General features: G+C 38.2%; 1 pseudogene; it reads left to right on the top strand.

The window, feature by feature from the left end:
- Nucleotides 1-240: 240 nt before the first annotated feature.
- LOC133754123 (heat shock protein beta-1-like) lies at nucleotides 241-9,379 on the top strand (annotated as a pseudogene).
- Nucleotides 9,380-10,801: the final 1,422 nt, after the last annotated feature.

Here is a 10,801-nt window from a genome sequence, read left to right as displayed (position 1 = left end):
TTCATATATACATATTATGAACAATGAGGATTTCAAAATTTTTGTGGAGAATGAAACTGATATGTAAGTTTATTTTGGTGCTAGAAAACTGGAAACTTACATATAGAATAATTTTTCAAATATTCATCGATTGTGTATTTTTAAAAAACTCTACATTTATTTCAGGATTTTATATAGAACATAATATATTTGCAGGCACCGTAGCCATTTTGCAGACATGTAAATGGTAGCTGATATGGCATGACTGCAGCTCTTCAAGAAGTAAAGAATTTGTCTCTAATGTTTGAAGCTTTGATTTACCCATCACAACAGATGTGCTTCAGGCACAAGAATGGAAATACATGTACCTGTGACGGCTATAGTCACATAGGAATGATGATACTGGAGGTGGCCAGGCTCTGCACATATAGGGATTGGAAATTTATGAGGGAGTAAATAGGCTGCAGATAAATCAATGCTTAGAGGAAATTTATAACCTTATATGAATGTTAGAATAAAAAAAAACTAAAAATCAATCATTTTAGCTGCCTAATCAAGAATTAAAAAGAAAAAGGAAATTGAAAGTAAATAGAAGAAAGGCATTCAAAATGATAATAACAAATATAAATGATATGTTTTTGAGTACCACAATCCAGGATATATTTTTTAAATGTTAACAAAATTAACATACAAGTAAAAGTAATTGTAAATCCAAATGGAAAAGTAACACTAATATCCAATTTTAAGAATTAAAAATAGTTCTTTATAGATAATATATCCTTCTCAAGATGCTAGAAGAAATGTGTGATAATCTTAGGAGTAAAATTTGAATAAATGTCAAAATTCATTATATATTGAAAACCAAATTCCCAACGACACAAATATAACATGAAATAGGAAAACTCCTACTTAGAACAAACAAGTTGAATCACAACTTGAAAACTAGCAACCAACCAATAAAAAAGTTATAGAAGAAAAATTTCAAATCTAGAATTACAAAATATTCTGAATATTTAAGAAAGAAATAAACACACCTACATTTCCCACACATATTCGTAATGTATTCGTAATGTAAATAAGCAGAGATTATTTTAAAATTTCTTTTGGAAAGCCAGCATAACATTGATGAGGATGCAAGTTGACCAGAACCTTAAATACAAATGAAGAATCCCTTTCATAAACAGATACATATATTCTTAGTAAATATTAGCTTAATAAAGGAAATCACATTTGAAAACATAATTAATAAGGGAGATATAATAAAAATTTCAAGAGCTGTTAACTTTGGTAAACAAGCCATGTAAATTTTCCAGATAGTTGTTAAATTTAAGAAAATTGCATGATCATTTAGATGAAATATTGAAAATTACTTTAATAATTCAACATCTAGTTAAAAAGAAAACCTGCTAGCAGTATTCTAAAGCAGTGGTTTCCTTGCTAATAAAGATTCTTTAAAAGGATCCTATAACAAACAACACAATTAATACAGGATCACTGAAACCTTTTTTCCTGGAAGTAACCTAGAACAGGCTCCCTCCACTCTCTCCAACTTCTTAACAGAAAAGTAGTCGGGGGGGGCGGGAGGGGGGACAACAACAAAAGTCAATTTCTAAGCAATATATGGTCAATATATTGGAGATATTAAAATAGATTGTCCATAAAATCTAAAAACGAATACAACTGCTGAATGAACTTATCAGATTGCTGGGAAGATTAATACATAAAATCCAATAGATCACCAAGTACCAGCAAGAAACAAATAGAAAATAGGAATGATCAACAGGCAGAGTAGAAAACAGATACTGACAAAAGAAAAGAAAAAAAAACAAAAGGATTAAATGTGATACCTTTAAGCATTTTAAATCAATATTTAAAAAGTAATACAAACGACCCGATAGAAAAATGAGCAAAAATACGAGGGAAAAGAAAGGCCCATAAGCCAACAGACAACATTCTGGCTCACTTGCAGCAGGTCACCACAAGCTCCAGAAAGAATTCGCCCTGGAGGACAGGGGGACACAGGGCGACACCAGCAGAGGCAGCAGGGAGGTGAGAGGCCCTCCTGCAGCAGGGAGCAGGGCACAGGAGGGGCAGTTTCCCACCTGACCCAGGCCTCCACTCCTGCTGTTTCCATCCACACAACCTGAGCTTAGGGCGTCCCAGCTGTGGAAGATGCTGATTGGCTGCGCCGTTTGTGACGTGTCATGCAAACTGTCCAATCAGGGAGGTGACATCCAGGAGTCTTGACGTCATAGTCGTCTGTCCTACAGTTCTGCGGGTGCGCCAGTTCCTAGGAGACAGCGCCGCTGCCGGGAGGCTCCCAAGCCAATCGGAATCCGCTGCATTCCACCTTCACTGACGGCAGGGGGCTGGAGGGCAGCGACGCTGGACACCTAGGAAGCTGACCACCACGACACGGTGAGTGTGTGGGCCCGGGTGTCCCGGGGGGAAGCGGAGCCACTGGAGCTGCTGCAGGGCCAGGAGGATGCGGGCCTCCCCGAAGTCATCTCTGGGCTCTGTGGGCACCACACTACCTCAGGTACGGCACATTCCTTGGTCCCCTCTGACCCTGGGTTGGGGGAGACTGGCACCGGAGACCCCTGACACCCTGGGCCTTCCCTGCTCACAGTGACTTCGCATCCCTGGAGCCATCCCTGGGCAGCTGTGTAGCGGCAGCCCCGCGTCTCCCCAGGTGTGCAGTGGGGCCTGAGCTGTCACTAGGGAGACTGTGGGTTCTGCGTATGGGGTTCATGAGGCACTGGAGCTGTCCTAATGCGGCCCTCCGTTCCTCCTTCCTTCCCTGTGAGGACTTGATTCCCCCCAGTTTTCTAAATACGTGTGCAGCAGGGTCTTGTCCAAGATACTGACCTCTTTGCTTAGCTGTTCCTAGAGGGGTCTCTGTTTTCTGTTTCCAGTAACCTAGTAACATAGATTAGGTAAGATAAAAACAGAAGTGTTGTGTGACCCTGGGTTTTCATCCAGGTTTTAGAGAGGCAGCAGGGCCTGTAATTTTACATTTGGCTATCATCTTAGCACTTACAGGCTCCCTTGACAGGATGTCGACTGTATTAACACTTTCAAAATAGAAATTTTGGCTACTTAAATTTATGAGTGTTTTAAAAATTTTGTTCCAAGAAAGCCTTTCCAATCCCGAATTTATGTCTAGTTTACTGTTATTTTGAATTTATGTTTTCATAGAGGAGCCCACTTCTTTTTTGCTTGTTTTAATTTTTTCAAGATTGTTGGAATATAATTAACAGAATTTGTGTATATTCCAGATACAAAACCTGATGTTTTATATGTGAAAGGATTTTCAAAAGTTATGGAAAATTCAAATTATCTTCTAATCTTATTTTTTGATAAACTTTTTGGAATTCTCTTGTACATATACACGAATAGTGATGAAATAAATGATCAGGACATATCCATCACCTTGCATTGTAACATTTTTAAAGAATACATAAGATATTAGCAAGTTGTGAGTATGTAATAGAGTATTCTTTTAAATACTGTGTGGAATATTTTAAATACTGTGATTAAGATCTTGAATTAATTTATCTCATTACTGCAAATGTTTTCCCATTTCCTTTGCTCTGATCCCCTGACAAACACCACTCTTTTCTGTGATTGTGATTTTCTTAGATTCCACACACAATTGAGATTGTGTGGCATTTGTCTTTTAGGGCTGCAACAGCTGGAGCTGGGCCTATCTGAAACCAGGATTCAGGAATTTCTTCAGGTCCTCCACCTGGGTGCAGAGGCCCAAGCACTTGGGCTATCTTCCACTGCCTTCCCAGGCCATTATTCAGAGAGCTTGATCAGAAGAGGGGCAGCTGGGATATGAACTAGCACCCATGCTGGTGCTGCAGCCAGAGGCTTAATCTACTACTCCACAGAATAGGGCCCTTTCTCATAAGTAAATTGATCTTTACAAAATTAAGAAAAATGAAGCTTTCTCATGAAAACAAAAAACAACTAATGTTGGCATTGTGGCACAGTATGTTAAGCTTCTGCTTTCAATACAGCATCCTTATCAGAGTGCCAATTGAAACCCCAGATGCTCTGCTTTTGATCCAGTTTTCTGCTGATGTACCTTGGAAAGTAGCAGACTATGGCTTGTGTATTTTAGTAATTGCCACTGATGTGGAAGACTTTGTTGAAATTCTGCTCCTGTCTCCAGGCTGGCCCAGCCCTTGCTATTACTGTGTTTGGGGAATGAACAACTGTGTGGAAGCATTCTCTCTCTGTGTGTGTGTTTTCCTCCCTTTCAAATAATAATTATTTTAAAAAAGCAAAACACCACCTATCTGTTTCCCCAGAGTTACACTTCATCCTGAAATAGGCATATGTCCTCATAATTACTGTGCATGTTTAATTTTACTAAATAGGCATAACTAACTTGTATTATTTATTTATTTTTGACAGGCAGAGTGGATAGTGAGAGAGAGAGACAGAAAGAAAGGTCTTCCTTTTTGCCATTGGTTCACCCTCCAATTGCCACTGCAGCCAGTGCACCACACCAATCTGAAGCCAGGAGCCAGGTTCTTCTCCTGGTCTCCCATGTGGGTGCAGGGCCCCAGGACTTGTGCCATCCTCCACTGCCTTCCTGGTCCATAGCAGAGAGCTGGCCTGGAAGAGGGGCAACTGGGATAGAATCCGGTGCCCCGACTGGGACTGGAACCTGGTGTGCTGGTGCCACAAGGCGTAGGATTAGCCTGTTAAGCCATGGCACCAGCCCTGTATTAGTTATTTATTGCTGTGTAGCAGTGTTCCCCAAAACATAGCAGCTGTTTGCCACCCTGCACTGTTCCTGAGAGTTAGGGATGGATGAGTGGCTGCAATGGTTGAATGGTTGACTCTGGCCCTGGGTCTACAGAGATCACTTCTATTTACTAACTTACTGGCAGAAATGCTCCATTTCTCATCAAGTGATCATCAGCACAACTGCCTGGATATCTTCAAAACAGGGCACTTGGTCATCCCATAGCAAGTCATCTCAGAGACAGTGCAACTGAGCACCAAAGACAGAAGCTATCATTTTATTATAATCAAATCTTGGAAGTGACAGCCACCACTTTTGCCATATTCTGTTGGCTCCACTGGGCAAATATTTTGCATGTGGGAAGTAACTAGAAAACCTAAACACCAGCAAGGAGGGTTCTTTGGGAGTCACTGTGTAGCTGTTGATTTTGTTATTAGAATTAAATTTTCTAGGCCGGCGCCGTGGCTCAACAGGCTAATCTTCCGCCTTGCGGCGCCGGCACACCGGGTTCTAGTCCCAGTCGGGGCACCGATCCTGTCCCAGTTTCCCCTCTTCCAGGCCAGCTCTCTGCTGTGGCCAGGGAGTGCAGTGGAGGATGGCCTAAGTGTTTGGGCTCTGCACCCCATGGGAGACCAGGAGAAGCACCTGGCTCCTGCCATCGGAACAGCGCGGTGCGCCGGCCATTGGAGGGTGAACCAACGGCCAAAGGAAGACCTTTCTCTCTGTCTCTCTCTCACTGTCCACTCTGCCTGTCAAAAATAAAAAAAAAAGAATTAAATTTTCTAAATATATGTTTCTATGAAATCAAGATCATTTGTTTTTAGTGCTGTGTCGTATCCTATTGTATGAATAGACCTAGATTAGGTATTCTGTCTGTATTGACTGATTTGAAAGTGGTTTCTAATTTTTGCAGTTATAAATAGTATTGCAATGAACAGATTTGTGTTGTGAAAGGAAACTTCTAGAATTGAAAATTTTAAGTGTTTTTGTATGCCAGTTTTCAGCATTACAAAATTGTCAAATTTTATTTCAGAAAAGCTAGATCACCAAAATTATATATGAATTTCAGTTCCTTCAAACTGTTACCATATTTGCATTTATTCCTATGCTTTGCCAATCTATGTGTGATAGAGTGTCCTATTTCAGGTGGTATTTTCAAGATCACATATCTTAGAATATGCTTATGGTATGCTGATCTTGCTCTCTGAAGATGAGGTTTTTGTTAGTCTCCTGTATGTTTTTCTACTTTTTTTACTGGTATGTATGGGTTTCTTGGGATATTAATGTTTCCATGTTGTATCTCTTAATTACTCTGATTTTTCTGTTTATCTGTTTTTGGTGTTTTTACTTACATTTTTAAATATTTAGTATAATCAATCCCATCTTTCTCTCATGACTTGTATTGTGTGCCTTAAGAAATTGTCTGAATCTGAGAAAATATAGATGTTTTTTCTTCTATAGATACCTATACTTTTTTTCTTATTTTTTCCTAAAATGTGAACTAGGAATATAATTTTTTAAGAACACTTGATTTTCTCAGAAATATTTGTTGAGTTTATAATGGTCCCCCCTTATTTTTCTAATTTTTATTATGAACAATTAATATATAGAAACCAAATAGCATACACTGACATTCTGCATATAAGCCCTGTAGATTTAATAATTTCTAACATTTTGCTGTGCATCAATTGGAATGTGGGCACATTTTTGGCTGAACTATTTGCAAATAAATTGCAAGCATCATACACGTCACACCTCAGTATATCACTATGCATATTAAAAATATGGACAGTCACATATAAACACAATATTATTATTACACATGAAACACTAGCAGTAATTTCCAAATAGATTTTCTCCATTGTCACAAATATGATGTTTTAATTTTTTTAAGGGCCAAAATTTATACCTTTGTAGAATGTATCATATTGTGTTTTGTCTGAGTATTTCCTAATGTTATCAATTAATGATAGGTTAACCTCATATTTCCTGAAAATTTGAAGTTATAACTAGAGGCTTAGTTTCAAGTAAAATATATTTTGGCACAGTCCCCACTGAAAGTTTAATATCCTCTTTGTCATGTACCAAGTCCCTGTATGTACCTGGGCTCTTTCCGAGCGAGCATCCTATTCTGTCTCAGGAAAGAATTCTGTAACCCTCCACTACACCACATCGCCCTAATTTCTGTAATGATACTAGAACAAGGGTCTATAAGACCTTGATCTCTCTCCTTATACTTAGTGTCCTGCTTAATTTTGCAGTTTTAATGAGCTTATCAACATCAACATCTTTCAGAAATCCCGGGGTTCTAAGTAGAATTACATTAAATTTATTTATAGATTAATTAATTGCTATATTTTCCCCATGAATGCACTAAATTTCTCCATTTGTTTCCATCTTCTTTTATGTCCTACTGAAATGGTTTGTAATGATATTTTCCAGAAAGATTTTCTCATAAATCTCTTATGAGGTACCTCACAGTTCTTATCGTTACCGTAAATGGGGTTGTATTAAATTGTATTTTCTAGCTGATTGTTTATTGTATAGTCATATAATTGTTTTGTATATTAACCTTATTTGTATATTAATTTGCAAATATACTTTTTATAATTTCTAATCTTTGTATCATGTATTATTCTATTTGTAAAGCTTCTTGAGGCAATATTGTATAAATATTATGATAGTGGTCATTTTTTTGTGTGTCTTTCCTTTAAAGGGAAAATGGCAGGCTTTCAAAAAGTTCATGTAAAGTGCATACTATGCAAATATTATTTATGGATTTCAAGAAATGTTAGCACCAGATCAACAGATATTTTAATTCTGTTTTCCCATGAAGTACTTTGAAGTGCCTCATATTCCCCATGCTTCATTACTGAGCGTGATGCACAGGGCAGGTTGTTGTATTTCCCTTCCTATTCCTAAATGTAGAGATCCTGTTATTCTTAGTCTATTAGCATGAACAGAAAAACCCTTTGGCAGTTTCTAGTAACATTAAACACAGGCTTACTTCATGAGACTCCTAGGTGTATGCAGAGAAGTAGAGGTCTGAGTCTACTTACAGACCTAACTGGAAGGTTCATAGCTTATTCATAATTGTAGAACTACTTAAAACCACCATTTTTTTCAAAATAGAAACAACTCAAAAGATCACTAAGGGAGAATCTTTATCTTTGGTATATTCTATATAATTTCTTCGGATGCATCTTGTACTGGCCCAATTCTCTGTTCAGCTCTGTGCACTGTCCTATATTCAGTAATTTTCTATTTAATTGACTATATTTCATCTGTAGAAAATTTGTTCTATTTCTTTCAAATTGTACAAGCTTGCTTTTCTATAGTATCATGTAATAATTTTATTGTGGCTTGTACTTCCTTTATTTATTTATGTAATTAAAAGGTAATAAAATTTCCAAAAGTTATAATACATGGTACTCATGCCCTCAGAATATCATTGCCTGAAGTGCTTCCTCATTTTTTTTGGAAACTCATGGTCTAACCTACAGATGTTTTAAGTTTTTAACTAGCTGCTTAATCCAATCTTTTATTTTTAGAACAACACAAGCTGTAATAGATACCATTGACATATGCCCATTCATAGAGGTTAAGTAAACCTCAAGATTAAATTACTAGAACTAAAATTGCTGAGTTAAGGAGCATAAGCATTCATAATTCTGATGCACAAAGTCATACTGCCTTTTGTAGATGTGATCATTGGAACTGGCTACCCCAGTTTGCTGGGTTTGCTTACAGTGGTTTGTTTCTCCAGTCAGCCTTGCCAACGTGATCTTTTCAGATTTTTAGGAAATTTACCAATATGACAAGAAAAAATGATGATTGCTAATTTTTTGGTTTTTTATTTCTGCAAGTGAGATTGACTTTCTGTTCATAAATCTAAAGATGTTTTTCCTTTTCTTTAAACAGTCATACATATGATGTATATACATATTCTTGTCCATTTTTTCTGTTTGGTTTTTATAATTTTATATTGATTTGTAGCAGTTTCTTATGTAATTTCACCCAACTGTATGATTCATGTCTTATAAATATTTTAGATTTTTTTTTTTTTTTTGGCAGCTGCTTTGAACTTTATTTGCGAAAACCAAAAGCTTAACAGTATCAAAAGGACACACAAGGTGGCCTGTGGCCTTGGGCTGCCACGGCTGTCGGAGGAGTGGGAGCAGTGGTTCAGCACCAGCGGTTTGCCAGACTATGTGAGGCCCCTGCCCTCCGCGGAGGCGCCCGCCCACAGCCCTGGGCTCAGCAGGCAGCTCAGCAGCGGCTTCTCGGAGATCTGGCACAGGGCCGACCGCTGGCGCATGTCCCTGGACGGGAACCACTTCGCCCTGGGAGCTGACAGTCAAGACCGAGGACAGCGTGGTGGAGATCACGGGCAAACACGAAGAGCGACAGGAGCACGGCTACATCACGCGCTGTTCCACCCGGAAGTACACGCTTCCCCCGGCGTGGACCCCACGCTGGTCTCCTCCTCGCTGTCCCCTGAGGGTGCGCTCACCGTGGAAGCGCCGCTGCCCAAGCCGGCCACGCAGTCGCGGAGATAACCATCCCGGTCACCTCCGAGGCCCGTGCCCAGATCAGCGCCCGGAAGCCTGGAAGTCGAAGCAGCCTTTGGCCAAGTAGAGGAGCCTCCTGCGCCACCAAGCCCCCAGCCCCCGCCTGTGTGCCCTTTTGATACTGTTAAGCTTCTGGTTTTCGCAAATAAAATTCAAAGCAGCTGCAAAAAAATTCCTTATGATGCATTGTGTGTTAAAATGTTTACTTCTGTGAATTTAAATATTTCAGTCTTTGAGTCTGTTGGATTTACTGGCACATTTGAAGTGATTTTACCTCACTGAAACATAGTATTTCATGATTTATTCAAGCTGTGTGTTATCTTACCTGCCTCAACTGTGTGGTTTAAACACCTCCTCCTTCTGGGTGGCTAGTCCATTTCCTTTAACATTTATTGAAAGCCATCTTAATTAATCTGAAACCACAACTGTTGTACACCAAATTCTAGTAAACATTTTGGATACTTTTATTTATGTATGTATTTTCTGTTCTAATTCAGTGATACATCTTACAGCATTAGTTCCCATGCTGTGCATTTTTAATTGTCCTTTATGAACACTTGAACACTGACTTCAGCTTGTTTAGTTCCTTAAAATCTTCTCATTATGTTAGTGAGTGTGTAATCAGTCCATTCACGGCCATGATGTAATCATTTGAAAAAATTTTATTAAAATAAAGAGAGCAAACTTCATGTATCTCAGTTACCAGGCTGTTTTGACTGTAACTGGCCCATAGAATGTCTTAAAATCTGGTCTTGTGATGCTTGCAGCTTTGTTTTTGCTGTTTAAGATTGTGTTTGGTATTTGGTGTCCCTGTGCTAACATATGGATTTTAGCATTACTTTTTTAGATATGAGAAAATGTCCTTGGTATTTTTATTGGAATCTCATTGAATCTGTAAACTACTTTTTGTGAATGGACATCTTGATGACATTCATTCTTCCATTCCAAGAACACAGGTGGCTTTTTCAAAATTTTCCTTCTTCTATTTCTTTCTTTAAAATTTTATAAATTTCACATCCTTGGTTAAATTTATTCAAATGTATATAGATTTGTAGTAGCTACTCCGAATGGTAGTGATATTTCTGTTCTTTCTCAGCAGTGGCATTATTTGTGTATTCAAAGGCAATTGATTTTTGAGTGTTGATTTTATATCCTACAGCTTTACCAAGCTCTCCTATGAGTTCCAATAGTCTCTTAGTGTAATTTCTCCAGCTGATTTTCTATTCATAAACTTTCATATGCACTTAGAATCTGCTTTCATGCTCATTTTCAGATGACCTTTGCTTACCTTTGAGGAATTTTGATGTAACTAAGTTTTTTAAAAAATCTTGCAACATGCAAATTTCAATAGAAGTGTCATTATTTTAAGTCTAATATTCACCAGGAATGATAGCATTCACTATATGAGAGTTAGAGTGATTTTGCTTATATTCTTTGTATGTGTCAATTTGATCAATAATTCTAACCATTCCCCATATAATTGTTTCTC

Source organism: Lepus europaeus, chromosome Y (assembly GCF_033115175.1).
Source record: "Lepus europaeus isolate LE1 chromosome Y, mLepTim1.pri, whole genome shotgun sequence".
NCBI classification, from domain to species: domain Eukaryota; kingdom Metazoa; phylum Chordata; class Mammalia; order Lagomorpha; family Leporidae; genus Lepus; species Lepus europaeus.
This window is presented reverse-complemented; position numbering and strand designations above follow the sequence as displayed.